The 15,348-nt window shown below is 46.3% G+C and overlaps 1 protein-coding gene across 1 annotated transcript in view; it reads left to right on the top strand.

Moving 5' to 3' along the window:
- Window positions 1-15,348, top strand: part of NARS1 (asparaginyl-tRNA synthetase 1) — a 217,003-nt gene that overhangs the window by 140,350 nt on the left and 61,305 nt on the right. The gene's annotated exons all lie outside the window — the stretch shown is intronic.

Here is a 15,348-nt window from a genome sequence, read left to right as displayed (position 1 = left end):
GAAATTGGGTAACAGGAACACCTCTTATTTACAGTGTCATGAAACAAGGGTTTGTTAATTCTTTGGGCAGTATCCTGAGATGACTCGCCCTATTCTCATGCTGACCCTTTTCTTGACCATAGGTTTGAGGCTTTTGACCTCAAACCCTTGCTTATCAATGGTTTATCACCTCACCTTAGCCTTTCCACGTTCTAGTTTGGTTATACTCTACAACGTATTTTATTTCACCATAAAATCTGCCTGTTTGTAGCTTAAATGCATTTTAACTAATCAAAACAGAAACCTAGAATAAGATTCTTTTTTTCAAGATTCAACATAAACCAGGTTGAGAAATCCAAAGGAGGAGTTGCTCTTATCCTTCACAATGGAGTCTTGGCTACTGAAATTATTATCCCTGAAAGAATCTCTTTAGAACATCTCACTATTAAATATTCAATGAAAACTCACTTCTCTTCAATGTCTAATCACCAGCTTGTCATGAGACGTTGCAGCTTTCCTAGACAAGAGCACCTGCTTCTCCAAAAACATTCTTATCTTAAAGTATGTCAACATCTGATGGGAAACACAATACTGCTTCAATATCAAGAGATCTTGGCCACAATCTTGACTGGACCCCATCCCTCAGCTTTTCAACCCACAATGTTTGCAACTGCATAGTATCCTGAACAAACATCGATGTTCTCTCCTTCCAGTTTCCCACCTGTGCTGGAAATTAACATCACTGACAAACAAACGAAAGTACCTAGACCAAAGGCATTGAGATTTTTTTATTTTACAACAAAACTGTAATTTTTCTTCTCTGAAGTAATTGCCAGTGGTTTCTAAACCACCCTCATAGATTCACATAAAATCCTATCTCCCACTCGAATGCAGATGGAAAATGTTATGCCAGGGCAGCAACTGCATTTCCTGACATAGATTACAGTTGGGTCTTAGGCCAATAAGGCCTAATTTATCATCAAATTGAAGCAACAACAATGGTACTTCAGAGCTTTTCTTACTCTTCAAAAGCTCACTTGAAGATAGTGTCGTGGTCATTGAATCACACCAAGACAAAGGCAATGTAGCACTTGAAAAAAGGAAATTCAAATTTGTAGAATGTGTTGGCTTCAGCAACACATGCTATGCACACTCCTGCCATCTAGTGTTGGGCTTGGACTCTACAACTTGTTTCTCTTGAAGTCTTTTTATTGTCGACATGACGTTGAGTCTCCTCCTCTTTGGGGGGATGGGCATGTTCAACGGCTCATTGTTATTTGGTTTTTTCCACCATTGGGTTCAGATGGATTGCACTGGAGCTCCGCATCTTCGATGCCTTCATGGTCCATGAAAGTGCAACGCACTCATAGCGGGTTCTACTTGAAGAATCCAACTCTGCCTCTTCGCCGTCAGCGGTTGGATTCAAGTTTAGAGTGACTATTCAATTCGTGTTGACTTTAACATGAGGGACATCTTTCAAGTTCAGCCGAGAATGTTCGGCTCCAGGTGATGGAAGGTAAAAAAGAGACTTTTCAGGAAGTGCCCTCAGTGCGGGGCAAAATACGTATACTCTGACCAACACGACGTCTGCAACCTCTGCTTGTAGCCGGAGCACAACGAGCAGGACTTCGCTACCAGTGGCCTGTTCAGAAAACCCTGCGCTCCAGAGGCGACCAACGCTTGGCTCATTACATGAAGTCCGCAGCAGAGATGGAATACTCTGCAGATGATAGTCAGTAGCTAGAGTTAAGTGATGAAGAGGATAAAGACTTTCCGGTAGAGGGTGGCATCTTCCTGTGCAGTCTGCACTATGTTGCTTCCGAAGTCTCCAGCCAACATGAGTAGGACAACCACGACGTTTCGATGATGCTGGCTATGGAAACAATGGAAGGTCAGACTGCATAGGGACCCAGGACAAAGACAACACCAAGGACCGGGAGTACCCAAGGTCCCCAGACATAGCAAAATACTTCCCCCGCAGCCCTCCCACCATCGCCTTGGTGTGCCACAGCCTTCAAGTGCTGCCCAACACCGAAAGCGTACCTTGGAGCCAAGACAGGACGAGACTGCACTCAATCATGATCGAGCTCAAGGCCACAGAGACGGACACGGAGGGAACACACGACCCTCACAGCTGAGGCAGCATTCAGTGCTAATAAAGCCATCAATGCCTGCACATACTTTATAGCGACAAAACTTTTGACGCCACAAGTTCCACCCGGGTCGACCAAGCCATCGGAGCTGACCAAGCATCAGATCAAGCCATAAGTCGACCATGAAAAAATACTTCTGCATTGACATCCCACGCTCAAGTAGAGCACAGGAAGAAAAGGGCTGATGTGGACTTGGCGCCCAAAAAAACAAAAGAAAGTAAAACAACAACCACTGCAGGGAAATGTCTTTGAAAACCTACAGGAACTAATGAGGAGGAACTTTTACTTGAGAGGGCTTACAAACTGAAAAGGACGGACATTGACCTACCACAGCCTCTTTCAAGGAAGAAGTGCTTGGAGCATAAAGCCACTGGTGCTGTGCAAATTGACATTACACCACCTCCACAACAAATGTCACCATTATCTACACATTCAGATGATGTAGACATATGGTGCCCTAGTAATTTCACTCAGGACACTGACTGGCAGGGAGTCCCACCCCAAAGCCCAGATCCCTGGGACGCATACAATGTAGTAATACTAAAACCAGACATTGAGATGCCAGTCCCACCTAAATCTTCAACACCTGACGATACTTCCTCCTATCATAGTATTATTCAGTGTGCTGCTGAATACCATAAAGTCCAGATGCATACTACAGAGAAAGGAACCGACTTCTTAGTCGAGATACTTTCCAAGACAGAACGCTCCGTTCTATAATTACCAATGATAGGGTCAATGCTAAAATTCTCTACAGAGCTATTCAAAGACCCCGTAAAAAACTTGGGTATTAACAATACACATTGAACAGAAATACAAGCCATCGCCTACTGACCATCACCGAACAGCTGACTCCCTGGTTGTAACAACTGCACGAAAAGAGCAGCCTCCCAGAGTACCGGAAACGCACCTCCTCCTGATAAGCAAACGCATAGATGGGGCAGGAAAATGGATTGCAGTGGGCCATGCAGACCATTGGGGCATAGACAATTCAGTGGGTCTGCTATCACAGTATAACGGGGCCAATTGGGATGATATGGAAGAGCTGCTGCAGCATCTCCTAGCGCAGTGCAGAAAAAAAGGAGAGGAGTTAGTCACCAAAGGGAGGTAAAGCTCTGATGGTAGTATATGCTGCTCTTTAGACAGCGCAGACACCGCAGCAAGAGGAATAAACTCCTCAGACCTTCTGCGTAGGAATGCCTGTTTACGCATCTCTGGATTCAAACCTGAGGTGCAACACTACCTCCTTAATGTTCCATTCGATGGGGAACATCTCTTTTGCCCCGTAGGAAGACTCCCTGTTAGAGAAAATAAAAAAAGATACAAAGACTGCAAAATCCACGGGGGCACTGCAGTCCACGACTCCACATCGGCAGTCCTTTCGCAGATATTAGAGCAGAGGGGCCTCCAACACCACCACCTCTGGCAACCAAACATACCAAAACCGCAGCAAGCTGGTAAACGTTACTACCAAAGGTGGCTTCAAGGGGAGTAACCACAGAGGCATTGGTAGGGGTACAGGAACTCCCAGTAAGGGAGCCTCCACCTCCAAACAATGACTAAGCATTCATTCCCCCTGGAGACACATCTGTCAGGGGAAGGATGCAGCAGCTTCACTGCCTGTGGGCAGAAATAACAGACCAGTGGATACTATCCATCATACGCAAGGGCAACTGCCTGCTACTAACCTCCACCCCTCCCTCCCCAAATATTCCTCCACACAGACAAACCCTCAGCATCATCACTTTCTCAAAGAGGAGGCAAAAGCTCTCCTGTTAAAATGTGCCATAGAGCATGTCCCATGCAGACATCATGGCAAAGAGGTATATTCTCTATACTTACTAATACACAAAAAAGCCGGGACGCTCAGGCTGAATCTCGACCTACGCCCTTTCAATCGTCACATTCTGTCAGAGCACTTTCACATGATGTAACACCACTGCTGCAAGAAGGAGATTTCATGACAGCAGTCGACCTGAAGGATGCATACATTCATTTTTATTTTTATTTTTTATTTTTATTTTTTAAATTGTAAACGTAGTTTATTGGTTTTCTGAATATTACAACTTCCGCCGACCTCAATATACAACAGATCACTATCGATACATTCGGCAAAGAAGCTCAATAATAAAAAACAGTGAGACAAATAACTGTGAGTGACCAGTGGCCTAATCCGGAACAACAATGTCCATGTTCACTGCCACGGAATGTCCATACTCTTCAACCTCGTCCAACGTTGAAGGATGCATACATTCATATACAGATTCACCCGGCACATCCTCAGTACCTTCAGGCTTATGGTAAGTGGGCATCATTAGTGGGTCAACGTTCTGCTGGTTGGGGTGATTACTGATCTGAGAGTATTTAACAAATGCCTAGCAGTAGTTGCAGCCCATTTGAGAAACCACAACATTAATGCCTTCCTGTATCTCAATTTTGGGGTGATCAGGAGTTCAACAAGGCAGAGGTGCAACAAGGCAGAGGTGCCTGCTGGATACACACTCTACCATCAATCTCTTACACAAATTGGGGGTCACCATAAATGCCACCAAATCCCATTTGCAGCCTCTCCAGATACAGCCATACTTGGGAGCAATCCTCAATACAGTCTCCACCTTGACATGCCCCAGTGCCCAGAGGGTTCTCAATCTCTTTTTCAACCACATCGCCGCCTGCCAGTCATAATAGTGATGCCCCTTCTAGACATGATGGTCTCTTGTAAAGCAATAGTTCCTGAAGCTAGGCTCCACATGCAACCTTTACAGGAGTGTTTAGCATCTCAGTGGTCTCAGGCGGGGGCAGTTTAGAGGATCTAGTGTTGGTTCCGCCCAGGGTCCATTAGTCAGTGCAATGGTGGGGCACAAAGAATCTCCTGAAGGGCAGACCTTTTGTGAACCCGATCCCGCAAGTGACTATCATCACAGATGCATCACTCATAGTGTGGGCCATGCATATGGAGGACTTGAGGGTTCAGGGTCCTTGAACCAATCATCAGAAACGATACACATCAATGTGCTGGAACTTAGCGATTCAGATAGCTCTAAAAGCCTTCCTCCCCAATCTAACTGGGAAGGCTGTTCCTGTAGAAAGCTGGCTCTTTATCTGATATATCAATAACCTGATATACAGTGTAAAGAGTCCAGGGGTTCCCTTACTCGTGGACAGGGCTTGCTATGCAGTCCCGAAGTGCTCTATTAGGGGGTATTGTGGTCGAGCAGCCTTAGGCTTAACACAGAGGGGTGTAAGACATTTGCAAATACACACAATGATTAATAAATGACAACACGACTCAAGAAGGAGATCCACACCTATTTATAACAAGCATTTGCAATGCAATAGGTCTCGCATTTGCGTGAGTGTAAGTTATTGGCATTGTAAATGATAATTATCCACAACTGGGAGCCAAGGGGGTAGCAACAGAACAGGTCGCCCCCCACTCACTAACTTCACCTCAACAAATGACCTGTTCCATCTGACTGTGGACGAATACCAGCGTCCACCATGTAATTTTAGAGTGGACACACAACTTTGTGTCACGGCAGTGAATCAAAATCGCACATCTGCCATACAGTGACCTAAATCACTACCTTAAACTATGATATGTGGTGCTTTATGGTGCTGTCTGCTTGCTCAAACCCTCCCACCAGTGTGCGGGGGACCTGAAAATAGAGAAAAGAAGGTTAGGAAAAGTTGGCAGAGCCTCACGGGAGTAACACCATGGGAGGTTACAGGCTGGTACTCGCCTATGTCCTCAGGTTCTCATCATTAGCACCTGCCAACTTGAAAAACAAATAGATAGTGAGGAGAAAAAAGAAACCAAAAATGTGGTGTATGTGCTACATGTGACCCTATGAGGAGTACCGGGATCTAGCATAGAAACCCAGAACACCTTAGTTTAAAAACGAGCTAGACCCACTGGCTACACTATTTTATTCCTTGCTGTGTGTCTGCTCAATTAAAACCAACATGTTTCATTGCCTCACAGAGTTTGCGGCAGTTTCATCAGGGTTAGGGTCCGCATCCTCACTGCACCTCTTTTCTCAGTTTATTATACCTGCAAGAGACAGCATACCACATTTCATCAACACATATACCAGACAACGCATCAAGTTAAAAAGATATACAATATCTGTGGGAAACCAAGGATATCACGTATGATATATTTACCGGGTGGTTGCCCCTTGTCGGTATACCTGCAACCCTGTGAGAGAAACAATTTTTCACACTGTAAGTTATTTACAGGTCCCGTCTCAATCGCTGCAATTAGTCCGTCTGTACAAGAGAGATGAAAGGTATTTAAATTCTGGTTACCCTCCCTATATGTACATGATGCAGTCAACCATATTCCGAGTGCCCTCAAGTCAGGCTAAGCACACCGCTGTAGTCCCCTTTGTTTGTCTACTCACTGTGTGTTTCCCACATCTGGGTGCATGGCGCTTCCTGTGTGTAATTCCACCTATTTTTTCAAAACCTGTCGTGCAATACCAACGGAAACCCCTCTACATTTTATATGAATGCCTGTCAAGTATGCCCCCAATCATCATAGAGTCGCTAACTGTCACTCCGTGTTATCCAAATGAATATCCTGGTTTGCACGGGACTCTCGCTGCTGTTAAAACGCTACATCAAGGCTTCCAAACAACTTGATCAAACCCTGGGGAGCAGTTCCGCCTCTTATTGATGAATAGTGATGGGCGCCTCCCGTGTTTGGCAAAGTAACCTTGGTCTCCCCTTAGTGTCCCCCTTCTTACCGATATAGCGGGGGTGTCCGTTCAACGCTCAGTCCCTCATCTTCACCTGGCTTAAGGGATCTTTATCACAAGCAGCGCGCGCTGCTGCCGGTTCTCAGGTCCCGCCCTACTTCCGGTCCTGGCGTCTGTATACAGATACTCGCTCTTAGAGTGTATATAATATCCTGGCCCAAATATATTAAAAAAAGTAAATATGTGTAACGCTTTCATTTAATAGCGAAAGTATACCAAAGATCTGTACTCATTATCATCTTTTATGCTCGCCCATTATTAAATGACAAACACTCCCATTATTATGTGTGTTATACAGCACTGCATCCACGTGGGGGAGGGGGGGGAATATATATATATATATATATATATATATATATATATATATATATATATATATATATATATATATATATATATATATATATACACTTAAAAAACCATAGGTTTCACACATGTTATAGTTAGGTGGATATTTCACTCGTAAAAAAACAATGAAATTCCCCCGTTATACTTACTTCAGATAACTATAACTCGCGCGCCCGCAATCCTCTGCTCATGACGTCACATATTACATCACTCATGACATGGTCAGTGGCATCACTCTTGACATCACTGATGACATCATCCTTGTGATAGAGTGGCGGTCGCGCGAGTTATAGTTATCTGAAGTAACTATAACGGGGGAATTTCATTGTTTTTTTACAAGTGAAATATCCACCTAACTATAACATGTGTGAAACCTATGGTTTTTTAAGTGAATTTGCAAGGTTTTTTAAATGCTAATTCCTAACTATAACGTGTGTGAAACCTATGGTTTTTTCAGTGAATTTGTATGTTTTTTTAAATGCTAAGTTATGTATGTATTTTTTTTTTAATATATTTATTTTTCAATAAACTACGTATAAAAATTTTTTTTAATGGTTTTTCACGGTGCGCGCACCCCTGCGATTTAAAAAAAAAAACAAAAAAAAAAAACTTTTAAAATGTTTTTTTCTGCCTTCGGGGTCCTTCAGGGACCCCCTGACAAAGGCTAGGGGGTCAGGAACTCTCTACCCTGCCCCCTTTTCACGTTCGCCACCTTCCTTTTCCACTCTCGCACTGAAAACAAACAAAATGGCGGCCGACACTTCCTGATTTCCACCGATTCGAACGTTGACTGACATGTAACAACCAATCAGAATTACGCTTGCACGGTGCGCGGCTATAGATATGTATGTGCTTTTAAATGCAATTTTCTCTGGAAATACTGAACAGATTGACTCCATATATGCAAAAGGCACTTCCCTGACCTGAGGACTACCTCTCTGCCAAATTTCAAGTAATTCTGTTCAGCCGTTCGGGCTGTACCTTCGACTAAACGTCCTATGGGAAAATGCATGGGGAAAACGCGTTTTGGGACCCCCCTTTTTTCTCGGCCCCCGCTTGACGAATCCCCCCCCCCCCCGAGACTTTCAGGGTAGGAGCTGAGCGGAGCGCCCCATTAGTTTTGAAGATTTCGCTAAGATTCGTCAACCGGCGCCAAAGTTATTCAAAATAGAATTTTCAGATTTCCTATGGAAACACGGTCCTAACTATAACTATCCACTGGCGACCGCCAGTAGAAGATATATATATATATATTACCTACTGGCGGTCGCCAGTAGGTAGTTATAGTTAGGACCCTGTTTCCATAGGAAATCCGCAACATTCTATTTGGAATAACTTTGGCGCCGGTCGACGAATCCTCGCGAAATTTTCAAAATAGGTGGGGCGCTACGCTCCGCTCCTACCCTGAAAGTCTCGGGGGGATTCGTCAAGCAGGGGCCGAGAAAAAAGGGGGGTCCCAAAACGCGTTTTCCCCATGCATTTTTCCATAGGACCTTTAGACACAGCTACAGCCCGAACGGCTAAACAGAATTACTTGATATATATATATCTCCAAGCACACGGAGCCCCCGACCCTACAGGGCGGCCTCTGGAAACAATGGGCATGGAGCAGCCCATCAAAGCGCCATCAGCGTAACAACAAAGCAGAGGCCCATTTCTGTGTTGAAAGCGTTTAATCCAAGGACAAGCAGCATAGGTTTCCATATCCCTACGCGTTTCGGCGTGAGCCTTGTTCACGGGTGGAAACAAACGTGAAAACAAAGTGCTTTGTGCGTGCTTATTTATGCTGGAAAGTCACATGACCATGATTAAAAAAGACATTTCCCATAATGCACGGTATTTGTCCATTCCGATATTGCATGGATTTCACAGTGGATCTTTATTCAGCTTAGTGCATTATTTTCAAAGCTAAATACCTGCATTGCATCGTAGCAGTAATTGAAGTTTCCGGAGTGTGTGTGTGTGTGTGTGTGTGTGTGTGTGTGTGTGTGTGTGTGTGTGTGTGTGTGTGTGTGTGTGTGTGTGTGTGTGTGTGTGTGTGTGTGTGTGTGTGTGTGTGTGTGTATATATGTATATATATATATATATATATATATATATATATATATATATATATATATACACACAACACGACAGCATACTCCCACATTTACACACGCGCACATACACCCACACAAATGTACACACAAGGGCGCGCAGCACAATCACGTGAACGTCCTCGTACGCGCGGACACCCCTCCCCCGCATCCAGTTCTAATCTGTGCAATTTAATGTTAGAATACAGGCACAAACTGTACCCCATGCCATTTACAAATCCTACAACCAAGCACGCATAGCCACAGCATTCCCCTGCATCTCCTTTATGCAATCACTGTCTCCATCTATATACTCTGACTGCTCCCCCCAGGAAGGCATTCTGTAACTGCTACCTACCCTCGCACACCAACCCCAGAAAGCCACTAAAGGCCTAAACAACTATGCAGGCATATGAACACAAGTGGTGTCACACGCCTGCATCTGGCTGCCTGCTGCATCTATAGCCCGATTAGAAGAACATTGATTCCCTGAACCCCCCTCGGTTTGATTGACAGCAGACATGCCTTGCACGAGCTTTGAATGGGAAGGTCTCTCTTGTATTACAAACCGAGTTAGTAAGCGCTTGCGCTCCTGTGAGGCCTGCACAGATGCAGAATGGTTGCTCCCTGTGCTGTATGTAGGGTCTGATCCATCTCGCTCCTCCTATGGACCCCAGAGCACGGAAGAATAGGCGTGGTAAAATAAATAAACAAGCGCGGCCGCACACTGCTTTAGTGAGGAGAAACTCTCCCTTTTGCCCCACGTGGCTAAATAAATAAATTAATACATGAACAAGTGCGCCCGCGGCAGACCGCGCTGAACATAAAAATAAAAGAGTGCTTGCACACTTATGAAGGAGACAATGTCAGGCCACAAGTAAAAGATCCAGTCAGGATGGGCCGTCCTAAAAGAAGACAGGGCGGTAACCAGGAGGGACTAAGAAGCCTCCTTTTTAATCATGAGCCAGCGTTTAGGTACAGTACATCGTCTTACAGGTCCAATCTCCAGGAGTTAAGGTGAGTGGTGGGCAAGATCCTAGGCAGCACCAACAGTACACCATCAGCGGCACGAGGATTGCTGGGTGCATGGTGCAAATTGGCGTCGGAAGCCCAATGCGTTTCAATGGGGATTGGTCTCTGTAAAAAGAGGCTGCAGGCTTTGGCTAGGAACCCAACCGGACTAAACCAGAAAGTGTGCTTAGGCCTTGCAATGCTTGGGGACAGAGGGACACCTTTGGCCCTCTTCTCCAATGCCCAGGGGCTACGATGGCAGAGATGTCTTTAGGCGTCCAGTTTTTCCTTACTGGAGCAGTCGCGACAGAGGGAGCCTGCGTGCAGAGGCTCCAGGTGACGTCTGGGATTACAGGAGGGGTGAAACCACGATGGACTCGAGATCTGTAGATCCTTGTTAGCACCGTTGGCCCACTTAAACTCTGGCTGGAGGCGGCGAGTGCAGTGGCTGATTCATGTGTCAGGTTTTGGCGGTTCTGGAGGCCTCTGAGTCGTCTTTGGAGTTCTTTAGAACAGGTGTGCTGTTCACTGGAGGTCTTGAGTCTATTTCAAAGGCAGGTAGTCAACCCAAGTTTCTAGAATCTATCGCTGCAGGACGAGTCGACTTTGGTGCAGTTTTCGAGGAGGGCTGCAGACAGGCTGGCGGGGCTGGGGCCAAGTTAGGTGCTCTCTTTAGTCTTCTACGCTTTTGTGGCTCTTCAGTGTCCTCTCTCGTTAGGTCGCCAGGATCTGATTCTCTAATGCCAAGCACTCCCCTAAATACTGAATTTAGGGGAGTGTAGGGTAGTAGCCAATGGGCTACTGACCTTTGGGGTCACTACACCCCCCACATGACCACTTCCAGTGGGAATAATCCTGTCCCAGAATTCCTAGGTATGCCATCACAAAGAAGGCTACCTCTGAAAATTCGAGTCCACCTTTCAGTTTGTGCACCTTAGGGGTGGCACTAGCCTGAGGGTGGCACTCCTACCTGACTAGCTAATTTTCATGCCTGTCCTAGTGCCAAGTGGGCTTTGAGTAGGGGGGTGGCTTTCTCTTCTGTGAGGGGACCCAGATTTGCATTCCAAACGCTGGAGCTCCTTTGAAGCTCGCCAGCCCAAGGTGGCTAATCAGCAGGTCATCCTGTGGGAGACTTTTATTCCTGACCTCCTGAGAGCAAAAGGCTCTCACCTTAGGAGGTCAGAAACTTGCCTCAGGTGGCAGGCTGTCAGAATCTAGTCAGCAAGCCACCGGAGGCTGGTAGGATCTCAGGGGGCACCTTTAAGGTTCCCTCTGAGTGCATGTTTTGATAAATCCAACACTGGCATCCGTGTGGGTTTATCAAGACAAGATGTTTGGTATCAAACATCCCTATTTTCAGTGAAGCCATCATGTATCTGGGGAAACTCTTTTCACCAGTGTCCAGTATGTGGTTTAAGATGGCTTTCCTGACTTACACTGGCAGCAATAGGACTGACCAGCACAGGGGTATATCACCTAATGCAGATATGTCCTCACGTGTAATATTAAGCACCCTGCCTTAGGGCTGTCAAGCCTGCTCTAGTGGTGATTTACAAATATCTTATGTAGTGGTAGGGGACATAGCAGACAGGGATGTGTGACATGTCCTGTTCTCACTTTTGTCTGCACCAAGACACTCAACCTGCAATGGCAGTCATGCATGTGCTTGGTGAGGGTCCCATACCTGCCAAGGTTTCAGATTGCTGCTATGTGTGACATTTTTTATAATTTCAGTGTAATTATGACTGACATTTCAAGGACTATGTATGATACTTTCTCATGAGCAAAATCAAGCAATGAAGAAGTGGAAAACATATAAACATCTCTAATTACACCCACTTTAGCAAGGAGAAACTCTAAGAAGATCCGACTGCTGCAAAGCAACAGAAATGGAATGGTATTAACATTAAAATTAAGAGTTTCAACACAGTCAGCTGACTCGCGAACTCCATCGCAGAAAGGCACTGGGTAAGCCTCAGGCTGACATACACACAGTCGGTCCCAGCCGACAGCCAGGGCACTGTAGTGAATTATTTAAAATTACAACCCTCAACCCTAATAAAAATCCAGATTTCCCTGATGTGGCACCCCTGGTCGGCGCACCACAACCTGCCCTGCAGCACTCGCAGCACGGATAAGCTGCCTAATTTAAAATTAAGAGTCTCAGTCAACACAGCTGACTCACAGACGTCGCAGATTGGCACCAGACATAATTAATTGGCAAGCCTCGGGCTGATACACAGGTCACCGGCGGCAGCCAGATCTAATTATTTCAAAAAGTAGTGGTACTCGACTGACTCACCCTAAAAAAATATCTTTATACCCCAAGCGGTCCGCTGTGCCCGTCGCGACGCTACCTGCCCGCAGATCACACCACCAGCAGGCTGTCACGGAGAGCTACACAAGGCTCTCCTGACCCTAAGTGACACTGCAGGCTGTGGCACTGAAAGCAATGTTTGTTGGACTGGGTGGTCCGCCACCATAGAGAGTCACCTGACCGGCCCAAAACGAGTTAGTAAAAGATTGACAATGTCACGTGGCGGCTCTTCGTTGAAAAGTACACTTTATCTGTGGGGAGCAGGCAACTGTTCACCGCGTGCCAAACTGCTATTTATTAATAATTATAATTTATAAACAAAAATTAGCAGCAGAGTGAGAGTCGGATTGTACACACCAGCCAGGCTGGGCACTGACATACACACTTACTTTTTGACGAGTGGCAATTCAGTTTACTCCCGCGGCAAACACGCCACCCAGGCATGAATCATTTTCAGACTCAGCTGCAGCAGTGAGCACAGTGGTGTGCTCTGGGCTCCAGTGGTTGTAGATTTGGGGCTGGGTCTGTCCGAATGCGGGGAATCAACATTGATGATTTTAAAGTTTACCACTCAGTGCGAGCAGCGCTACCATTGGCGCAGTCAGCCTCACACAACTTCGCCTGAACTGCAGTGGTGGTGTGGAATCCTGGCTATTGTTACATTCTAGCAGCTCAACTCAGCTAGCCCCCAAGCCTACCGGGAGCTAGCAGTGCGGATGCCTCGGCCGCTGCCACCAGTTTTAGTTTCAGTGTCAGTATTGAGAATTTGCAGCGCTGCGGCTTGATAGCCCTGGCAAGCACTATGCATATCATGCATGACTTTCCATTTCAGTGCCGTGATGCGGACCACCACACTGAAATGCGTTAGTCTTACGCCTGATGCTTGGTACTTGGTAGGGCTGGGGTCTTTTAAGATGGCACAATTCGTGCTGCAGCCCTTAGGGACCCTCTTTATTACCTCAGGCCCTAGGCACCAGGGTACCATTTACTAGGGTCTTACAGAGGGTGCTAAAGGTTTTGCCAATTGGGGGAACGATTGCACAGTTTTAGGAAATTACTCTGGCATTGGGGACCTGCTTGGCTGGAACCCAGTGTACACACACAGTACAGTTGTTTCAGCTGGCACAGAACATTTGGGACTGGTCTATCCACCATTGCATCCATCGCTTGAAGGAGTATCTCCCAGGAGTGGACAGTTCACTGCTGGACCTGCTAAGCAGGAAGCAGCAACAAGCCCATGAGTGGGAGCCCCACTCCGAGTCCTCCACCGGTACTTCCAGTGGTGGGTGACACCGGGCATGGATCTGTTAGTCACTGTAGAAAACACAAAATGCCAAAACTTTGCCTCCAGGTATAACCATCCACAGTCCATGGGCAATGCTGTTTGAATAAATTGGTCAAGGATATTTGCGCACACTTTTCCGCCTCTCCCACTTATTCCATATCTTGTCAGGAAACTGAGACGGACATCTCTCAAGATGATTCTAGTAGCGACCACCTGTGCTAGACAACCCTGATTTACGACACTCTTGGAGTTGCTTGGAGTTGTCCCTATTACCTCACAAGAGGCTGCCCAACATACAAGACCTACATTGCAAGGACAAGGCAGGCACCCAGACCCCAAACAACTCCGACTTGCTCCTGAAGTCGTGGAATTTGGATACTTACATTTGCCTCTAGAGTGTATGGACATTCAAGGGGAGGCAAGATATCCCACCACAAGAGCTTGTGGAAACGCATTGCCACTACTGTATAGCCCAGCATATAGACCCTTGTGCTCATACGATACAATAGATAGTATGCTACTCGTTACACCTAAAAAAGTCACATTTAGCATACACTTCCATATAGCTGCACCTTGCTGCGAGTGCGGCTTATCTGCAGAACGGTAAGAATTGTTACAATTTAGAATACCTGTCATTAAGGCTTCATGTGAAGGTTGAAAAGAATATGTTCGAGGCATATGAGCTGCAGATCACACACTTAGGATAAGATCGCCATCTGGTGTTGGGCTCGGATGATTGCAGGTTGTTGTTGTCTTCGGAAGAAGCCTTTTGGTCACGAGATAGGTGACTCCTCCTCTGGACAACAGTGCGCATGGGCATCCACTCCATCCTTGGATTGTTTTTTTCCGCCATTGGGTTCGGATGAACTTTTCCTCTCCGGCTGAAAATTTCTAAAAATCCAGCTTTCAAAGTGAAAAACCTTTACATACTTCAACTCCACGTCGAAATTCAATCGGACCGGTTCCAGACACGGCTCATGGAAAGGACACCTTTTAAAAAATGCCCCCGATGTGGAGCAAAGTTCCCCCACAGTGACCACCACGAGGTCTGCAACCTGTGCCTCTCGCCGGAACATAACGAATCCAGCTGTCCAGCCTGCGCCGCATTCCGATCCAAGAAAACCATCCGGGACCAAAGAGCTCGACGCCATATCATGGCCAGACCGGCTCCAGAACCAGAGGACATCTTTGATCAGGGCCCCGATGTCCCGGAAGAAGATTCCGAGGAACTCCAAATTATATCCGAAGCGGACGACTCCGATGACCCCATCACTCCGGGGCAACGAGTGAGTACCAGTGCCCCTACCCCAACCCCCCCAAAAAAGGCATTGGTCAAGACTCTGCCAGCTGGCCCCAGTCGCGACCGAAAACTGTCTTCAGAAGTCTCGGGCTCGGCTCCGAAGAAATATAAGCCTAC

This window comes from Triturus cristatus, chromosome 2_1, assembly GCF_964204655.1.
Source record: "Triturus cristatus chromosome 2_1, aTriCri1.1, whole genome shotgun sequence".
In the NCBI taxonomy this organism is placed as follows: Eukaryota; Metazoa; Chordata; class Amphibia; order Caudata; family Salamandridae; genus Triturus; species Triturus cristatus.
Note: the sequence above shows the minus strand (reverse complement) of the source record. Positions and strands in the feature narration are given on the sequence as shown.